Raw genomic sequence first — 22,614 nt, 5'->3', positions numbered from 1 at the left:
AAGGGTTCGAGAACTATGTAGACATGACTGAGACACCTCTCTTGTCAATAACCAATAGCGGGACCTGGATACCCATATTGGCTCCTACATATTCTACGAAGATCTTTATCGGTCAGACCGCATAACAACATACGTTGTTCCCTTTTGTCATTGGTATGTTACTTGCCCGAGATTCGATCGTCGGTATCTCAATACGTAGTTCAATCTCGTTACCGTCAAGTCTCTTTACTCGTTCCGTAATACATCATCCCGCAACTAACTCATTAGTTGCACTGCTTGCAAGGCTTAAGTGATGTGCATTACCAAGAGGGCCTAGAGATACCTCTCCGACGATCGGAGTGACAAATCCTAATCTTGAAATACGCCAACCCAACAAGTACCTTCGGAGACACCCGTAGAGCACCTTTATAATCACCCAGTTACATTGTGACGTTTGGTAGCACACAAAGTGTTCTTCCGTTAAATGGGATTGCATAATCTCATAGTCATAGGAACATCTATAAGTCATGAAGAAAGCAATAGCAGAATACTAAACGATTGAGTGCTAAGTTAACGGAATGGGTCAAGTCAATCACATCATTCTTCTAATGATGTGATCCCGTTAATCAAATGACAACTCATGTCTATGGCTAGGAAACATAAACATCTTTGATTAACGAGCTAGTCAAGTAGAGGCATACTAGTGACACTCTGTTTGTCTATGTATTCACACATGTATTATGTTTCCGATTAATACAATTCTAGCATGAATAATAAACATTTATCATGATATAAGGAAATAAATAATAATTTTATTATTGCCTCTAGGGCATATTTCCTTCAGTCTCCCACTTGCACTAGAGTCAATAATCTAGATTACACAGTAATGATTCTAACACCCATGGAGCCTTGGTGCTGATCATGTTTTGCTCGTGGAAGAGGTTTAGTCAACGGGTCTGCAACATTCAGATCTGTATGTATCTTGCAAATTTCTATGTCTCCCACCTGGACTAGATCCCGGATGGAGTTGAAGCGTCTCTTGATGTGCTTGGTTCTCTTGTGAAATCTGGATTCCTTCACCAAGGCAATTGCTCCAGTATTGTCACAAAAGATTTTCATTGGACCCGATGCACTAGGTATGACACCTAGATCGGATATGAACTCCTTCATACAGACTCCGTCATTTGCTTCTTCTAAAGCAGCTATGTACTCCGCTTCACACGTAGATCCCGCCATGACGCTTTGTTTAGAACTGCACCAACTGACAGCTCCACCGTTCAATGTAAACACGTATCCAGTTTGCGATTTAGAATCGTCTGGATCAGTGTCAAAGCTTGCATCAACGTAACCATTTACTATGAGCTCTTTGTCACCTCCATAAACGAGAAACATATCCTTAGTCCTTTTCAGGTACTTCGGGATGTTCTTGACCGCTGTCCAGTGATCCATTCCTGGATTACTTTGGTACCTCCCTGTTAGACTTATAGCAAGGCACACACCAGGTCTGGTACACAACATTGCATACATGATAGAGCCTATGGCTGAAGCATAGGGAACATCTTTCACTTTCTCTCTATCTTCTGCAGTGGTCGGGCATTGAGTCTTACTCAACTTCACACCTTGTAACACAGGCAAGAACCATTTCTTTGCTTAATCCATTTTGAACTTCTTCAAAACTTTGTCAAGGTATGTGCTTTGTGAAAGTCCAATTAAGCGTCTTGATCTATCTCTATTGATCTTAGTGCCCAATATGTAAGCAGCTTCACCGAGGTCTTTCATTGAAAAACTCTTATTCAAGTATCCCTTTATGCTATCCAGAAATTCTATATCATTTCCAATCAACAATATGTCATCCACATATAATATTAGAAATGCTACAGAGCTCCCACTCACTTTCTTGTAAATACAGGCTTCTCCAAAAGTCTGTACAAAACCAAATGCTTTGATCACACTATCAAAGCGTTTATTCCAACTCCGAGAGGCTTGCACCAGTCCATAAATGGATCGCTGGATCTTGCACACTTTGTTAGCTCCTTTCGGATCGACAAAACCTTCCGGTTGCATCATATACAACTCTTCTTCCAGAAATCCATTCAGGAATGCAGTTTTGACATCCATCTACCAAATTTCATAATCATAAAATGCGGCAATCACTAACATGATTCGGAGAGACTTAAGCATCACTACTGGTGAGAAGGTCTCATCGTAGTCAATCCCTTGAACTTGTCGAAAACCTTTCTCAACAAGTCAAGCTTTGTAGACAGTAACATTACCATCAGCGTCGGTCTTCTTGTTGAAGATCCATTTATTCTCAATGGCTTACTGATCATCGGGCAAGTCAACAAAAGTCCACACTTTGTTCTCATACATGGATCCCATCTCAGATTTCATGGCCTCAAGCCATTTTGCGGAATCTGGGCTCACCATCGCTTCTTCATAGTTTGTAGGTTCATCATGATCTAGTAGCATGACTTCCAGAACAGGATTACCATGCCACTCTGGTGCGGATCTTACTCTGGTTGATCTACGAGGTTTAGTAACAAATTGATCTAAAATTTCATGATCATCATCATTAACTTCCTCACTAATTGGTGTAGGTGTCACAAAAACCAGTTTCTGTGATGAACTAGTTTCCAATAAAGGAGCAGGTACAGTTACCTCATCAAGTTCTACTTTCCTCCCACTCACTTCTTTCGAGAGAAACTCCTTCTCTAGAAAGGATCCATTCTTAGCAACGAATGTCTTGCCTTCGGATCTGTGATAGAAGGTGTAGCCAACAGTCTCCTTTGGGTATCCTATGAAGACACATTTCTCCAATTTGGGTTCGAGCTTATCAGGTTGAAGCTTTTTCACATAAGTATCGCAGCCCCAAACTTTCAGAAACGACAACTTTGGTTTCTTGCCAAACCACAATTCATAAGGCGTCGTCTCAATAGATTTCGATGGTGCCCTATTTAACATGAATGCAGCCGTCTCCAAAGCATAACCCCAAAAGATGAGCCATTCGTCTCGGATACTGTGCTTAAAAGCCGCTAAGGCTTCGGCATCCGGGCAATCGACGATTTGATTCTTCTTAGTGAGAAATCTGCTCCAAAGCTTACAGGATGACTCTCCGGGTTGTTGGATTATGTGACTTAAATCGTCTGCATCCGGAGGTCGGACATAGGTCCCTTGAAAATTGGCCCTGAAAGCATCCTCAAGTTCCTCCCAACTTCCAATTGAGTTTTCGGGGAGGCTTTTCAACCAATGCCGAGCTGGTCCTTTCAACTTGAGGGGCAGATATTTAATGGCGTGCAGATCATCTCCGCGAGCCATGTGGATATGAAGGATAAAGTCCTCAATCTAGACCCCAGGGTCTGTCGTTCCATTGTATGCCTCTATATTCACGGGTTTAAATCCTTCTGGAAATTCATGATCCAGCACTTCATCAGTGAAGCACAGGGGTATGCGGCGCCCTTGTGTTTGGATGTATCATGGCATGCTGTTGCGTTTGCTGTTGATTCCAAGATGGTATTCGATCTATATGAATGTTTTGGTGTCTATTATCTAGCGCCGGGGCACGCCTTTTGGATCCGAAGATGGACATGGTCACGCCGGCTTTTTTGTCCAGGAGCTCACGTAAATTGTGTGCTGACTTGTGTGCGACATCATTAGCCACCCTGTCGCAGGCATGGGGTGGTCGGTCCGGCTGATCGGCCGTATTGTTTTTTGGCGGAATGGGCTCTATGGCCTCATCGTCGAATTCGGGCAGCAGCTTACGCTTTGGGTAGCTCTTTGTGTGGCGATCGTCATCGTATTTCTCTTCAGTGTCTAGCACTTGGTTCCATCTTTGGTTGAGCGTATCGTGCGTGGCCTTAAGCCTTTGCTTCTGCTTCTTCAAGCTCCTCGCGGTGGCCATAAGCCTTCTATGGAGGTTCTCTTGTTCAAAGTGTTTTTTCGGGATGGTGAGTGCATCATCGTCCGGACTGTCCTCCTCTCCGGAGGTAGGTTGATGAGTTTTACCCTTGAGATCGCCGTCATCGGACGTCGGCTCCGGACTATGTTCAGCGTCCCCTGGCTCATCTTGCTCCATCGCTGGGTCCATGGGGTCGTTGTTTCCTTTGGAGTCGACCGGGGTGTTATTTTTCCTTGCGCTGTTATCGTTGTTTTTACTGTGGCGGGATTTAGAGTGGCGCCTGCGCTGTCGCTTTCGTTTCTGCCCGATGGGATTATCCTCCGTTGCATCCTTTTCGTCGCCGTTGTTTTCCTTGGGTGTATCCACCATGTATATATCATATGATTAGGTGGCTGTCCAGCGCCCCGTGGGTGATGGTTCCCGTTCATCTCCAGCATCGTCGTCCATACCATCGATGTCTTCGGAGTCGAAGTCAAGCGTGTCGGTTAAGTCATCGACTGTGGCTATTAAGTGGGTGGTGGGTGGGGAACGAATTTCTTCACCGTCCGCTCCCCGTTCCCGCCGGACATAGTCCGGCCAAGAGTCTCCTGATAGAGAGAGAGAACTCAATGAATTTAGCACGTCACCCAAGGTACTTCGGATCCGTGAACTTCCTACACAGGAGAAAGGGATTTCTAGCCGCAATCTCTCCGGCCTGACGCAGTTCCCCCTTCATAGCCCGCATCGCACAACAGTCATCCTTGGCTTCGACGACAGCCTTCTTCAGGTCCTCTTGCTCCGCTCGGCGTTCTCTTTCAAGAACCTCACAGCGGTCGGTAGCATCTTTTAATTTCACGGCCATTCCGGCCATCTCCTCCCTGCTTCGGCAGTGAGCAGCCTTTTCGGCTTTTAGCTCTTCCGCTGCCTTCGAGGCAGCCGCATCACTTTTCCTGGCTTGCTCCTTGGCTCGAGCAAGCTCTGCTCGAAGGTATTCCACAGCAGCGGCACCATCTGCATCAAGCATACAAATTTTAAGGAACGGGCATTAGCTCCCTTACTAGGTGACCGCGGAGAAACCACCTACCTTGTGACTCGTCAAGTCGTTTATTGACCAGCGCGATGTCTGCATCCGCAACATCGAGTTGCCGCTTCAGCTCGGCAACTCCATCAGTCCGGCTGGCCACCGAATGTTCCGCCACCTGCATAGGAAAGGCAACATTCTATAACTAAGATTATGATCCTCGGCACGCTGTCGCTTTCGACAGCATACCAAGTCTCAGGGGCTACTATCTATACAGGGCACACTCCATGTGCAAAACTGTCAAAAGGTATGTCATTTTTTGCGTACCTCAAACCCCGTCAGCAAACTTCCGAGGGCCTCATGAACCCGCTCTCGGCGGATGAGATCCTTTCAATCACCATACTCATTAATGTGCGGTGATCTTCTGAGATAGACGCCCTCTCGAGCAAATCCTGCAGCTCCACCGGCCGTACTCCAGTGCGTGCCGAACTCCCCGGCTCCGCCGGACTCGGGGAGACCCTCTGTGAAGACACCTCAGGGTCGTCCGCCCCGCCCGACGGGGCGGCAAATGGAGGCGTTTCGCTCTCCATCATCTCCGGACGAAGGTCCCCCGAAGATGAGTTCTGCTGAGAAGGGCTGAGATCCGAACTACAAGGTGAAAACTTCGGTTACCCTTAGAAATAAAGTAGGGATGTCCCCTGTTACAAAACTCCCCCTTTTTACTTACGGCTCGCTGGAGGACTGATTCCTTTGGGGAGACGGTGCGGCCGGGGCTCTTCCCGGCAGAGGACCTTACGGTGCAGATTTCTTTCCCCGCTTTGAGGCCTTGGCCTCCGGGTCTTCGGAAGCGGTCCTCTTCTCCCCCTGGAGGGAGGGATTCTCGATTCCCCCCTTAGTGAAAGCCTCCTTGGCAGAGGTGGTAGTTTCCCTGTGCCCCCCTTCTCCCTCCTCTGAAGGTGCAACCTCCAACATTTTGATTAACACGGGATCCGGCGTGGTCTCAGGGAGGGGGGCCGGACACCGTATCAGTTATGCTTGCGCTATCCACTCATGTACAAGGGATAGCTGGTTAAAAGGCAAACCCATGATAAATAAATGGACAATGTGTCCGGACACAAGGCTACTTACTTGAGTATCCGGGCGATTGCAGCTTAGGCCAGCGTCCTCGGTCAAGTCCGGACGCATCTCTTGTGATCCGAAGAACAATTTGTACATCTCCACGGGTGTCAAACCCATGAAGTGTTGGAGAGCTCGTGGTCCCCCCGGATTAAATTCCCACAGGCGGAGGGGCGACGTTTGCAGGGCAGAAGGCGCCGAATCAGCATAACCTGTGCCACTACGACCAGATTGATCTCCCTTTCTTGGAGGTCTCGAATCCGGCCCTACAACAGGGGTACGTCTTTGGACGGCCCCCAGTCAAGTCCTTTGTTGACCCATGACGTCAGCCGTTGTGGAGGGCCCAGGCGAAAGGCGGGCGGCGGCCTTTGCCTGCTGCCCCGGGGAGCGGTGATATAGAACCACTCCTGTTGCCACAAGCCGAGCTCCTCCTGAAAAGAGCCCTCGGGCCATGGAGCATCGGCCCTCTTGCTTATAACCGCCCCGCCGCACTCTGCCTGACGCCCCTCAATCATCTTCGGCTCCACGTTGAAGGTTTTGAGCCACAAGCCGAAGTGAGGGGTAGTGCGGAGGAAGGCTTCGCAGACGACAATGAATGATGAGATGTGGAGGATGGACTCTGGAGCCAAGTCATGGAATTCCAGCCCATAGTAAGACATGAGCCCCCTCACGAAGGGATCCATCAGGAAGCCTAAACCCCGACGGAGGTGAGACACGAACACGACACTCTCGCCGGGCTCGGGAGTAGGAATAACTTGCCCTTGGGTAGGCAACCTATGCGAAATCTCGTATGTTAAGTACCTGGCGCCTCTCAGCTTTAGCACATCCTCTTCCGTGATGGAGTAGGGCAACCACCGGCCTCGTAGGTCGGAGCCGGACATTGTCGAAGGTCGAAAGTACCCGAAACTGGAGCCCTGGGTGTTGGAACTCGGGGCGAGGGGCGGATTCGATTGAGGATTGAAGAAAAAGAACGGGCCTTGGTCTCATTATAAAGAGGGAGAATACCAAGAGCCATCCCCATGACCGTTTGGAACCCGCCTTCGATGGAGGGGGCGTGGCAACGGGCGCGGTTGAGTTACCCACGTCCGTATTGATGAGAATCCCGGAATAAGGGGAACACGTTCTCTGCTTCGACAAGACGTGCCAAGGAAACCGCTTCACTAAACGCGCGGAGGTGGTATAATAAAAATGATTCGAGTAAAGGCTTGGTTGTGGTGTGACGTCAGCCACAAAATACGTCAGCAGATTAAACTTGTGTAAATATTATTCTCTCTACGGTGGTATGTGGAATTTATTTTGCAGAGCCGGACACTATCCTGGTGTTCACAATCTTCTATGAATTATTCGGAGGAGGAACCCGCCTTGCAATGCCGAAGACAATGTGCGCGATGGACTCGTCGTCATTAAAGCCTGGTTCAGGGGCTACTAAGGGAGTCCTGGACTAGGGGGTGTCCGGATAGCCGAACTATCATCATCGGCCGGACTCCAAGACTATGAAGATACAAGATTGAAGACTTTGTCTCGTGTCCGGATGGGGCTTTCCTTGGCGTGGAAGGCAAGCTTGGCGATACGGATATGTAGATCTCCTACCATTGTAACCGACTCTGTGTAACCCTAGCCCTCTCCGGTGTCTATATAAACCGGATGGTTTTAGTCCATAGGACGAACAACAATCATACCATAGGCTAGCTTCTAGGGTTTAGCCTCCTTGATCTTGTGGTAGATCTACTCTTGTAATACCCACATCATCAATATCAATCAAGCAGGACGTAGGGTTTCACCTCCATCAAGAGGGCCCGAACCTGGGTAAAACATCGTGTCCCTTGTCTCCTGTTACCATCCGCCTAGACGCACAGTTCAGGACCCCCTACCCGAGATCCGCCGGCTTTGACACCGACAGTTACCATGGTCCGTATATGGCCCATGGTTGTTACATTCACTAGCAAACCAGGGAAAAAGAAGACTATGCAATAAATAAGCCCAAAACTAACGCTAGGCAATTAAGGCGATTGCACATATTACATCCACTCGGCATCAAAGATCGCCACCAGTGCAAATATAGGGAACACCCTACACTATACAAAAATGGCTTGCTATTTTCTTTAGCCGGTGGCTCCATGTTAAGAACAAATTTTGTATCGCACCAAAACAAATTACAACTATAAAGCAAAAGGAAGGTTGGCATAAAAGTTAACAGTCTAGCAGATAAATGCACCACTAGAAGTTCAGAAGCTCAGTTCATTTGACCCGACTGTTACATTTTCATGATGTATTGTCCGATGGAGCACCATAAGCTTCGCCTTCATTTCTCCTAGGCTCCTGAACAACATAGCAAATGTCTGAGAGTCTGGTTTCAAAACCATGCATATCTTGACGACATCGAACAATGTCTCTCCTTGTTTCACAAAGGGTCTCTGTTAGGGAATGGACTTGTGTCTGGAGTGCAGATACACCATTGTTTTTAGCTTGCATATCTTAATCATGAGGCAATTTGGACGAGATTGCCTTAACAACCAACCCAGTATTACGCAGGAACGTGCTTTTGGCACTGTTAGTGGTCAGGTACTGACCCACTGCAGCAAGAGCTAACATTGCGGTTATAGTTGCCTCGCCGCCTTCAGAAGGTGACGATTCCACCATTTTTTCCATAGCTTGCTGAAAAGTTGTGTTTTTACATTAGTAGTACCAGAACAGAAGATATTGAGGAGGCAGCAAAACCAAACAAAATAGCTTTGGTCTATATACAAAACTTATTCGGGTGAATCCATGTAAAATATTATTTTATTGCAAAGTACATAATAAAACGAGGTTCCAAACATATGACCATGTACCATCGCTAATGTATTGTCTATTTCTTCACATTGTATTGAGGGCTAAGGATAAAGAGGCAAAGTTTATAATATGGTAAGCATAGTATGACATCATTCATATCACAAAAAAAACTGAGAACAGACAAACAGGCAATTGTAATGTTGTGTGGGCAAGTCCAGCACGGAACTAGATTACAGGTCAAGATCAAAGGAACATCACTCCTCTCTTTTAAACCTTGTAAGGTGCAATGATATGCTAAGACAATTGTGTATAAAATTGAAAAGAGTAATAGACATTGGCTGCAAACCATGCAGTTCAAGGCACAAGTCAGAGGAAGTAGTAGTTAAAAGGCATGAGGATTAAGGACTTACAACAGCAGCTTTAACTGGTGTAGTCATGCCCTTCTTCTTGCTAGTGTGACAGTCTTTGAAGATTTCCACAACATTTGGTTCAGGTACTTTTTGGTCCTTGCGGGCTTTCCTCTGCATTTGGAACAAGTCAATATAGATCTGATAATATGGTATAGAAAAAAGAGTGAAACAATAGCTGATTACAAGAGCCTTGCAGTGTGCAATATAGCTACGAGATCCTGTCGTCTATTGGAATTTCACTTTCGTACGGTTGGCCTTGTTCTTTGAACAGTTCACCTACAAGAAGATAGACTTGTGTGGCACATGCATAAATAGGACTTCAACATGTGATTTGATCACATATATATAATGTACCTGATACTTTCGATCAGACCAGTGTTTAACGAGGCCTCTCCATTCTTCATCCGATATATTTTCCACTGGAGATGTTTGGGCAAGTTCACTGTTAGCCTTGCCTTCAAAGTGAGTTTTCCTCAAGTTATACCGATACTGTCACAGAGCAGACTTGAAAACATGGGTGCAAGCTTGTCTGGTTGCATCATCTTGGCTATCCAACTTGAACCTCATCTATTCAAAATTATGGGAGTCTCATTATCAGCAACCTAGAAAGTATGGGACAGAGCAAGATGATATTACTAGTTTCCATACATAACCATACTTACAGATAAATGGTCGAGGAAGGTATTGAACTGGGTTTCATCTTTGTCATTCCTGTAATGAATCCATGTTGGGAGGATACGTACATGACACCTAACGGCAACTGCTGCCTCTGATACTAACTTGGCTGACTCTGTAGCGTCACGTGGCCTTTGAAAACCTGCCTCAAAACGGATCTCCATTCTTCCTCCTCTAGATTTAGTTAACCTATCGAGCATTATCCTTGATGTTTGTTTCCTCTTGCGCCTAGGTGCTAGTCCAACAATGAACATAGGAAGTGTTAGTGTACATCAAAATGTGAGACTACATATAAAGAAGCACGCAAGTGTAACTTGACTCCAGAAACTACCTTCTTGCTGTTGAAGCTCACAAGGTTCATCTGGTCTTGCCAACTCATCTTGTGTCAAGAGTGCTTGGGAAGTAGTGTCAGGTGGCAAGGGAGCTTGGGAGCATGCTGCTAGCTCAGTTGATGCACGAGTAACTCATGCAGATGGTACTACTATGGAAGGTGTTGCAGCAACTAGGGATGTCTCTGCTTGTTTCGTGGCAGCTATTTGTTTCTGTTTGGCTTGTTCTGCAGCTCATGTAGCACGGGATACTCTATTTGTAGAATTTTCTGCTGGACTTTGACCTTCTATTGCACCATCAGTACCAGCAGAATCTGCAGGATTCTTCCGCTTCCCATTCCCTGCCATTCTGTGTTTCTTCCTCTTTCTCTGTGCCATGTTAAGTCAAGTCGACAAGAAAAACGAATAACAATTTAGTTCTTCAGAAAAAAATGATGCATGATACAGATGAACTGAACTTTGATGTTAGACAACCACATGATAGGAGGATGTAATATGTACGAAAAATAGGACGGAAGTGATAACCAGAAATATGATGTGTAAACTAAGAAGAAGACATTTCACTAAATTAGAAGGAATGCAATGGAAGGTAGCACCATATGAAAGATGCTACAAATATCGCTCTTCCAAGTTAACAGTGTCTCATCATAAATGGCGTTTAAACAAATGTGAAGCAGTACAAGAAATAAATCGTATGCAAGATGCAAACAACATCACACTACCAAGTTAGAGGTCTCTTGTAATTAGTGCCATTGCATATTCATAGCTTATGATGCGTAAACTAAGGAGAAGGCATTTCAACAAATTAGAAGCAATGAAAGCTAGACACCATATGAATGATGCAACGAATATCACTCTACCAAGTTAAAACTGTCTCATCATAAGTTCCATTTCAACAAATTAGTAGTACAAGCTAGAAAAGAATGCGAGGTGTAACCTATATCACACTCCCAAGTCAAACGTGTCTTATGATAAGTGATTGTTGCAGGTTACACAATATAGTAATTTGATGTAAGAACATGGTGTGATAGACAGATATTGTATGTTCCAGAAACAGGAACACATGTCTTATTCACAAGTATAATGTGTAAAGTAAGACGATGGAATTCAACAAAATTAGAAGCAATACAAGCTAGACATCACACATAACATGCAACCACATATAACAGTGCCAAGTTAGAGGGAGCACCTGTGATGGTGCACTAGGGGAGACGTGCTCATCATCAACACAACTACGTTGAGTGTCTATGCGTGTGTCGTCTTGCAAATCATCTTGGGGGGATGGAGGAGTAGAATATGTAGAGGCCCTCCGTTTGGAAGGAGCACCTTTATCCGCTACCTTTCTAACTTCCTTCCGCTTCATTGATTTTGAATTCTCAAGTAAAACCGACAAGAAAAAGCAATAAAATTCTCTCTTCAGAACTCATTCATGCATGATACTGACAATCACTACTTTGATGTAAGGCAAACACATGATACCAGGATGGAATATGTACGAAAAACAGGACGGCATGGCATGTTCACAACTGTTTGTGTAAACTAAGCAGAAACCATTCCAACAAATAAGAAGCAATGCAAGCTAGACACCACATGAAAGATGCAACCAATATGACTCTGCCAAGTTAAAAGCATCCCATCATAAATGGCATTTCAACAAATTAGAAGCAGCGCATGCTATAAATCATATGAAAGATGCAACTAATATCGCACTGCATATACTAAAGGTGTCTCATCATATTGATTGATTCGGGATATAGTTTTATGTAAGGACATGCTTAATAGACAGATGTACTATGTACTAAATACAGGAAGGCATGTCACATTAACAGGTATAATGTATAAGCTAAGCAGAATAGCACATGAAGTTTAATCAGATTGGAAGAATTACAATCTAGACACCATATGCAACATGCAACCACATGCAACATGCACATGCGGTAATCAACTACATAGCTATGTTCACTATCTTCATCTAGCCTTGTTTCTTGAAAATCATGTCGGGAGGCTGACGCTGCATTCTTTAAATGAGTAGTAGTCCACTTGCCTGACTGCCTCATCATAAGTGGTTGATGAGGGATACACAAGAACATTACTTTGATGTAAGAACATGGTTAATAAACAGATGTACTAGTATGTACCAAAAACAGAAAGGCGTGTCATATTCAAAGGTATAATGTGTAGGCTAAGCAGATGCAATTTAACGAAATTGGAAGCAATACAAGCTAGACATCCGGCTAGAGTGGTGAGCATGATCATCTAGGACCTGAGAGCCTAGTGGGAGGCAGGCTGCTTCACCACCATCGTGACTTTTTAGTTGGGTTCCAGGTGAAGCATGTCTGTGCTGGGCTTATCACTGGCTCGGCCAGTGCCCTGACAAGCTATTTGTCTTCTGGTGCTCACGGGATGGTGGTTCATGTGAAAAATATCTTTCCTTATCTTAATAAAGACCGACTTCGGCCTTTCGAATACAAGCTAGACACCATATGGAACATGCAACCACATATGACACCGCGAAGCTAAAGCAAGCACCTAGGATGGTGGTTCATAGTGAGCAAGGTCATCAACTCCAGATCTACGTTTACCATCTCCATCTACTGACGTTGCACCCTTTATAGCACTGTAACGTGCCTTGCCTACCCGCATATGAAGCTGGAGCGACTTCTCTCTTTTCTTTTCTGCTTCTCTCGAGGCAGAGTCTGAAATACCCTTGCATAAAAGCACAATAGTGAGAGTATGGGTGAAGTGTGTGCAGAACTAGTGCACTGTAAAAGTAGCAGATAGCAGCCGGCTGAAAAATAAATGACAGGAGACATATGATAGCTCTACAACATTGCATGGCAAACAAAATTAGATTCTGCTCAGTATGATTTTGTAATATATGAGCACAGGAAATGCAGGTACTCCTCTAGCACACCACCACATGTGGTCATATCAAGATAATAGTTGACTGAAAATAAATAGGTCAATCAATTTTTTTTGAACCGTCCGATCTATAAGGAACGGGCAGATGGCCTTCGTCTACCTCCCGCCAGTCACTATTGACGATCTTTCTCAAACCGCCAGTGGCCACCGGCCCAGACCCCTGCCACCACCACCCCGCCCTCCCCTCGAGCTCACACCACCGTTGTGCTTGGCAGCGCCCCCAGGCCATCCCTTTAATCCCGACTGACCTCCAGATCGGGCGCCAACAGCTCTATGCCACACACACCCTAAGATAAACACCGTGGCGTTGCTTCCCCGCGTAATAGGCGGACTAGCGCCTGCTACGCTGGGGAATGCTTCCGTCAATTGGGAATCAACTGACCAGGAATTGAAATCCAAGGGGGCGACGGACCTCTAGCTAAGGTGAAATAGTATATGAGGAGAAACCTTGTGCATGGCAAGTTACTAGGAACATCTAGTATCAAGAAGAAGCGGTTAACTAGTGTCTTCTGTGGGATGAATACCATGCACGCAGACACTTAAGATTTGCACGAATAAGGGAAGAGGAGTACCCTTATCGTCTGCCAGTGTGGTCTCCTCCATATGTCGCAGCGATCTTCTTTTTTCTCCCGGGGAACCGATGTTTTGGAGGATGGTGGATCCTTGGACAAACACATGGCCAAATTGTTGATTGTGTTGTCGTGGCCATATATTGGCGGAGGGGAAGCAGATCCGATACGGTGAAGGACGGCGTAGCAGGAACAGCTCCGGTCCGGTGGACGGTGGCGAAGTTGGAGCGGTAGTGGTGAGGCGCAGGACGGCGTGGTTGAACTGGCTTGGTATGGATGTCTCGGCCTCGGCTTCAACTACTAGCCGTGGAGGGTGTTGCGGTTGAGGTTGCGGTGGACGACGACGTCGGGGTATCGGCTCCGGCGTGATGGAGGAGGACGGCGGTTGATGGGTGGGATGGGGTGGTGGATGGAGGACGCCGGGGTTTCGTGGCTGGTGGAGAGATAGTTTTTGCACCCACAGAGTACGAATGGGGAATCAAACGGGTGGGTGGGGGGGAGCTAAGGGAGAAACATGTTTGGGTCTGGGACGCGCTTGTTTTTGGCTTTTTTGAACAGCAGATGGGATGCGCTTGTTTGAAATTTGGGGAAAGTACAAACTTTGCACCCCTCTTAAATTCTGGACCTACTGTGGGTCGGGGGTAGGATGGTAATCCTAGGTGTCCCAAATAGTGGGCGGGAGCAATCTCGGCAGCGCGCATGTGTGCTTAGGCGGCCATTGTGTATGAATCTTTTTCGGAGGCGGTTGCATGGCATCTAGATGAAGCTACAAACCTACCCCGGTTTAGACCTTTGGACGTCAGGCCTGTAGGTTTCACGGGTCGGAGTTATTAGAAAAGTAATTTCCTTGTACTACCAAACATTGGTCTCACGTGGTTTCGGGCGAGTAGAGGCTCTTTTGGAGCTTCATTCAAAATTTTGAAACACAAGCATTCACGTTTAGAATACTCTTGAACTTTGAGGATTGACCTAAATAGACAATGTTAAATTTGACCATGTATGTTTGAAAACCTCATTAAATTATCCGCTTCTTTTTGAAATTTTGACACTTGAAAATCCTATAACTAAGATTATTTCGGAATGGAGGAGCTAAATTTGAATCTATTTTATACACGACTACATATGCTATTATGTACAAAATCATACCAAAGATTGGTGCCCCATAATTTAGTTATGATTTACAAATGCCATGATATCGAATTCAAATAATTGAATGGACTTCATGTTGAATTCGATTTTTTTAAACCACCTTAAGTTGAATTCAAATGTATGCTAGTTCATAGGTAGCTATTTATAATGTTCATTGTGTAACTTTCGTATTTATAATGTGCTTTACACACACAACATGAACTATACTCACGTTTATATTCGATTGCTAAAGCGATGCATTGTCTGGAGTTTCAAAATACTAACTATGTGGATCAATTATGTCGAATAACAACATAGAAATGCTCAAATTCGATAGAATCTAGATGTCTGATGGATCAATGACCGTTCCTTACGCAAATTGCTAATATCATGATCCCATCCTAATATTTGGATACAATTTATATCTTTAATCAATGTGTACATCAGTCTTTTACGTGTAGTTTTCACTCTCCATCGTGGTCTCTCACACATGCTCACACACTCTCTCCCGAGGTGTCTTTCTCGCAGACATGCTCTCGATATAACCCTCCCTCCTCTCGTAACCATTTACGACTGTTTTCAACTAACCTTTATCACAAGCACTCTTCCTCTCACAAGCATACACATGCACAATCCCCATCGACCCTTTCTATATACATAGACCTGCCTACGTGTCTCTGTACGCACATTATCTTTAGGCTTGTCTCTCACGCATTGTCTCACACCTCTCTCCCTAATCGATGAGTATGATTCTAGCAGAGCATTCTGTAGGATGCCCTTAAAGTTAGGTTCGATGAATAGTAATATCAGAGATAAGGGGTTACCTTAGTCTGAGAACCTAGGGTTACAAATCCTAGCCGGCTTTGTCAGTGGACACAGAGTCCTTCACAATTCTGCTATCTTTGTCTTGTACGACTAGTCATGCATGGGTCTCGCTAAATGCCTCACGGGCCGACCAATGTGGCGCAGGACAGAACCGAACGAAGGGCCTCACCTAGACCCATCGGACCTCACGCGGTGAGACACCCTCTGCCCCCACATCTCGTTATCTTCTCACACCCACACATACCAACACAGACAACACACACAAAAATCTCCTGGTGCCTCTATCCCCTCCCCCTTGCATATACACACTCAAGGGAATCTCTTGCCGTGACGTCATATTCGTCTCTCTCTATCTCTCTAGCCCACTCTCATTTCTCGTGCTATCCCTCCCACCCCCCCACCCCCGTCGGCCCCTCTATCCATGCCTCTCTCGAATACGTAATACACACACATACCTCTCTAGGCCCTACCAAATGCATCAACTACACATTCACACATGTTACATCACGTACCCCATTGATCTAAAAAGACCTCTCTTCACGTTCATTTCGCATACAACATTCCTTTTGAATAAAGTGTGGCCAAAAAATTATTTTAGAATTTCTACATATACAAAATTTTAAAAATATATATGGAAGAGTATGAATACTAATTTGCATTGCATGGTGCCCACAATGATATTTATTCCGCACTGTGAATTTGTATATTTTTATACTATATATAAAGTTAGTCATAATAAAGATAAAGGAAGAGCATCTTTCTCTCCATCGCATACCCCCCCCCCTCTACGCCCCTTTCATGTACGCACACAAACTATCTCCAGGTCCTCTAAAAGTAAGCCCCAACATATTCACGCATGTTTCATCTTTCTCTCGCAATATATACAGGGACGATCATTGTATTTGAAGAGAAAGCACGATACGTACATTGGACTTCATAATCCACTTATTACGGTCACCATTTATGTTTTGTGGTTATTATACAGTCACGGGCTCACCGTACAACTCTTTTTTTTCTCAAGACATGACTAGTTGACCAGTTAAACGCTCCACGTGGCACCTTTAGTGTTGCATCACATTATCTCACTGCCATTGGGCCCACCTCTCGGCTTGTATCTACTCTACATCTACACTCTTATAAAGTACACTCTTATAAAAAAACAGAATTGGTGATGATGGTGTGCCTGCCATCCTGCAATATAGGTCGCCTGATTTATATCCGACGGATAGGAAGGAAACTATGGCAATTTTGGAAAGAGGCACCCACACACCTCTCCACATTTGCAAATAAGGCTTTCCCTCGTTCATCCTTTTCTCTCACAAGATAAACTAGTCATACAAATGCATCTTGATGTTACGTGCAACGCACGGGCATCTTACTAGTAAGAATGAAAACAAACGACAAAAAAAATTGGACGGTGGTTTGCAGTCATGACCGTGGGCACATCAGATAAGATGGCCTTGTATTCGTATGTTGAGCCGTCTATTTTAACACACAGGAGCTGGTGTGGTGATTATACACACGCACGCACACATGCACACGAACTGCATGCACGCAACACTCACACGAACACATGCAGCCACGCACACACGCAACACTCACATATACACACGCAGCCACGCACACACGCAATACTCACACGCACACATGTACGCACGCATGCACACACCAGTACACCACACGACCAACACACACTCTCACGCTCAAGTGCTCAACCTACACGTGCATGCGCACACATCAGGCCCTGACAGACACATACACAACCAGGTGATTCCCGCGCACGGGTTGGAGTCTTGTCGCACCTGCGTAAATTTGTGTTTATCTGACCTTTTCCCTATGCGAACTGACAGGTGGGACCCACAAGGAACATGGTCAATTTAACTAGTCAACATGGTGCCACACAGACTATTTGGCCGGTCAACAAAATGCAATCCGATGCTGAACCGTGAGCAAGTGATCGTATAATCACCGCAAAATGTATATAGTGACCGTAATCAGCTTATTCTGAAGTTCGGTGACCATATTACGCATTTCTCCCTGTAGGCCCTCCAAAACTACATCTCTACACGTTCTCGCATGTTACATATAACAACTATGCAATACAGCACTACTACTACACTCTAACACAATAAATCATATGTGTTTTTAGTTTTACTAGATATCATATTGTTACTTAATTATTCAGTTTGCATACATTAAAATTGCCTTTGAAATGTATGACCAGTATCATCTACCGTGCGGGAAAAATCCCGCCCTTTCCTGTTTAATCGGGTTTGTATCGATGGATCGTGCGAAACAGCAAAACTATAGTACTATACAGTACAAGTGAAAGTTCACTGGGCCGCCATGTCGTGTACCTTTGTTGTAAGGGTGGAGCGCTCGCTTTCATAAATCTTCTAGTCCCTTTCGCTGACATGTGGGACATCAAGCTACCGGGTCCACGTGCCATACCAAAATACAGTGCAGAGCAGCCGGGGTGAAGCTGCACCTTTCCCGCAGTTAAGGCGCTGGCGTAGTAATGGCAATGAGGCGTCAAATCACAAAGCTGCACCTTTCCCGCAGTTAAGTTGGAGGGACGAAGTAATAATGATAAAAAAAAGAAGTTGGAGGGTCGAAGCAACCATCATTTCACTCGTTGCTGAATCCACTTCTCCCTCATCTTCTAAAAGTTAACCACGTGTTGCTTCTACCGTTGTTCTCCCTCATGTGGGACGCGGATCGGCTTGGTAAAGCACAAACACGTGGGACCGCATGTTAGCAAACCACCAGGACAACGTCCTCCAAAAATAAGAAACCTCCCCCGCCATCCGCGCGGCAAAATCACCTCCTTTTTACTAATCTTGATTCTATAATTTTTTAGATCAATATAATTGAGATTTGTATAGATAGCACACAGGAGCAAAACCAAGTGGTACGGTTAAGGGCATCCACAATGTGTAGCCAAATGTGAAAATATCTTTTGGCATCATGGGGACCATTGTGGACGATGCTGCCAAAGCCAAAAAGATGGAATCGAAGCTCCCTGATTGATTGATTGAATGAAGGAATAGAAATATGCAACGTCTCTCCTCTTTCTCCCGTGCTTGGACGCATGTATAGTATAGAGCATAAAGTCTACTCCCCTGTCCCTTCTATCACAAATCACAAATTAGTGAGGCGTCAAATCACAAAGCACAGATGAAGCAACCATCATTTCACTCTTCGCTGACTCCACTTCTCCATCGTCTTCTTCGAGAAACCACCTCACTACACTTAGCTGGATGGACGACGCTATTGTGTACTAGTAGTACTAGTACATTTACGCATCCTTTGGTTCAACGGACTTCCTGGATGCAAATAAGGCGGTTGTCTCGGCTTGCAGGCGACACTTATGAACGACTTACCGTGGTCTCCCTCAATGGTGTTCTCCGTCGAACACACTTCGCCCAACCACAACGTTCGAGATATCGTCGACGTCACCGCAATGGGAAGGAAGTCAAATATAGTTACTACCTCCATTTTTTGTACACAAGGCCAGTATATCAAAATTACAATTTGCAAAAGGCCACTAACACTAATAGAGGCAAAATTGATGGGGTTTGCCTCATACTAGCAACCAAGAACATTAATATACCCTGCATGCATGCGGAAGTGAGAAGGTTGGTTTGCATGGCGCTGCATTAATCAAGTGATGAGGAGTGAGATGGTTAGCTCTTTGGGCTTTGGAGAAAAAAATACGCATTAATTGACACGTTAAACGAGGATTTGTATCGATTAATCCCACGAAGGAAAAATCTGCCTTTCTTTTTTAACACTAGTACTCCTAGTATGTACACACTTATCCTGTTTGGGTCTAGGCCTTGCATTGCCATACTTCACCACACATTTTTGGCAAGCTTGCCTAAAGTTTTCAAAATGAAAAGGAGGTACACTTGTGCATGGCTGTCGCAATCGCACCGCACCTGCACACGGTCGCTCCTGCACGCCGTGGTCGCACCGCAGCATCACACAGTCGCTCATGCATGCCACAAACCCAGCCAAGGGAACACACCCTCACTGACACATGTTGTCGCATGTGAACAAACCAAACTCAGCCATCCTACCATTGACACATAATGTTTGTTCGTAGAGTATGTTTATCCAACCGCATGTTGGGGAGGATCCATGCGGCCCGTGCGGTGGTCTGTTAGGGAAGAAGAAGAGGTGAGGAAGAAGGGTTAGGAGACGTAGGATATTCATCCAACCACCTGAAATGGTAGACTGACCCAAATGATGAAAGTCAGGCGACTTGCATAACAATATTTGTTATTACACAACAAAAGATCCATGAAAACAACATAAAGAAAAACTATCACTGCTCGCGGATCGAGATGACCCGTCGTCTTTGGTTGCTAGCGTCAACCATCCCTAGCTGCCAACGTGTGTCTCTGCACCGTGGTTGTCCTCGGCCTCCAGCTACTCATTCACGCGGAGCATGTGGGCGCTCTGCACGGAGGAGAGCACTGCCCGGTTCAAGTCGAGGACGTCCGGTTCTGCCTGCAGGAGGGCCTCTATGGTAGCGGCATCCGCACGCTCCGCATCGAGTTGAGCCTCCGCCGCCCGGTTCAAGTCCAGGACGTCCGGTTCTGCCTGCAGGAGGGCCTCGATGGCAGCGGCACACACGCGCTCCGCCTCAAGTTGAGCCTCCGTCGCCCGGTTCACATCCATGACATCCGGTTCCGCCTGCAGGAGAGCCTCAATGGCAGCGAAATGCGCGCGCTCCATGTCGAGTTGAGCCTCTGCCTCCCGGTCCTCCTTTAGTATCGCCAGGTTGAACCGCCGGTCTGCCTGCACCATGGGGGACTCGGACGCCGGCATGAAGTCGACGTCCATCATATCATACCCATCGGGGGCCTTTTGCGCCACGACCTCCGCCATGAACATTGGATCGGCTTCCTCCTCCTCGTAGCTTGGCTCCAGAGAACTCGGGGATTGGCCCGCCGCAAAGCGAGTTTGGGAATGAAGGTCTGTGGCACCGACCGCTGCCGCGATTTCTGTGCGCCGCTTCGGCATCAGCATCTTGTAGTACGTGATCTTGCGGCGCACCATGGCTTTCCAGCAAACTAGGGGACACTTGATGCAGGCTAGGTGATCGAAAGGTGGATGAATGGGCTAGAGATTAGGTGTGGTTTTGGGGCAGTGGCTGGCATAGGCCGAGCAGTGAAGGTTCTGGTGTGAATAGTGGATCCGGTGACGACTGGTCAATCAGTTTTGACTGTACATCGCTCTTGTCACGTTCGCGTTGCACCTCAGCACGCTGGACCCTCCATGTTGCTCCCTGAATGGAATGCGCTTCGTCTTGCGTTTTCGCTCGCTTGTGGGACCACAGTTGAGAGCAAACCGACGTCCCTCCCCCTCCCCTGCCCACGTCATTTATACTACCACTCCCTCCGTTTTATGCGTAGTATATAAAAACAGAGGGAGTATACTACAGATGAGGATCCCCTGATGTGGCCGAAACCATTGAGTAACTGGCATGCGGGGCCTAGCAAGCATGGGGTCCGCCAGTAAGTGACCAAAAGGGAGGGTAAGGCAGGGATACCTACGTCATAGGATCCAATTCCACTACTACTCCCTCCTTCCATTTACTATACATGGCCTAATGTGTTTTTCGAGGTTAACTTTGACCAAATGTTCGAGTAATAATATATGACATGCAACTTACACAAAGCATACGGTCAAATTCGTATGTGAAAGGAGCTTCCAATGATATAATTTTCACATTATACATCTCATGTACTATTAATCTTATGAATAGTCAAATGCGATTTTGAAAAACGCATTAGAGCATGGTTAATAATATAGCCAGTCGATGGCTATAAGGAACTTCCATGTCATCTATAGCCATCATCTATTATATGCACTCATACAGTAGTGTGGGATATAAGGTTGGCTATTTCCCGCAAAAAAAAACTATAAGGTTGGCTATTGTATTAGTACTTTTTTCCATCTCCTCTCTACCTCTTTCTTCATATTTATTGTATTTAACTAGGAATGCGTATATAGCTAGGCTCTTGCATGAGAGCTCACTCCCCTTACTTTTTCACATCTCTCTCCTCCACATAGGCCCTATATAAATGGAAGGAGGGAGTATACTATGAGCACTGCATACTCTAGTACAGATGTTGTCAGTACTCCACTAGTACTATTGGACAGGGAGCTTAAAAAAGTTACTATTGGACTGGCTATACGTGGCGAAATCCTAGTAGGAAGAGCATGCGCGAGAACAAGCACATTCACGTGGTTGAAAACAAATTGGAAACCATCTCGAGTACAAATCTAGGAGTACGTACGAATCTAACAATATTGATTGGGCGTTGTTGAATGTTGATACTTTTTTCTGTAAGTTTGATCAAAGTAGAGATACTTTGACTACACATAAAACTTATATGTAAACTAGAAAGGATCGGAGGGAGTATATTGTACGTTCAAAAATGAAACGAACATTGAATACCCTTTATATATGATTTGCGGATGCTATGATCACCGGTTCAAAATTTTGAATCCGCCTTAGGTATCACACATGCCCCCACTCGTTCTCTCTCGATTTCATCTCGGGGTCCGGAGATCGATTGAAAGAGGACTAGGGTGGGTACAATACGTTCGTTTCGCTTATGAACGTACAATATACTCCCTCTGATCCCCACAGACCCCCCCCCCCCGCGGGTCATTTCTATCATAGAAACAGACCAAACCTTTATCTCCTTGCACGACACGCAATTGATCTCTCAACATCAATCGATCTCGTCAACATGTGTCGGGGCATGAACCGAATGGGATGTCAAAACTAAGACGCGAAGCGACACGTAGTGGAGGCAAAGTGAAACTTTAAACGAACCGTTTGTTTGTATGCATGTCGGACAAATTACAACATTGGAAATACAAGCATGGTCTAGGCCCACATGTGAATGATACTCGGTGGAATGTTTAAATGAGGCATGGGGGAGGATGGACTCGACCGGAGGGCGGCATGATC

This window comes from Triticum aestivum, chromosome 1B (genome assembly GCF_018294505.1).
Source record: "Triticum aestivum cultivar Chinese Spring chromosome 1B, IWGSC CS RefSeq v2.1, whole genome shotgun sequence".
NCBI lineage: Eukaryota > Viridiplantae > Streptophyta > Magnoliopsida > Poales > Poaceae > Triticum > Triticum aestivum.
The sequence above is the reverse complement of the archived record's forward strand: the minus strand, read 5'-3'. Positions refer to the sequence as shown.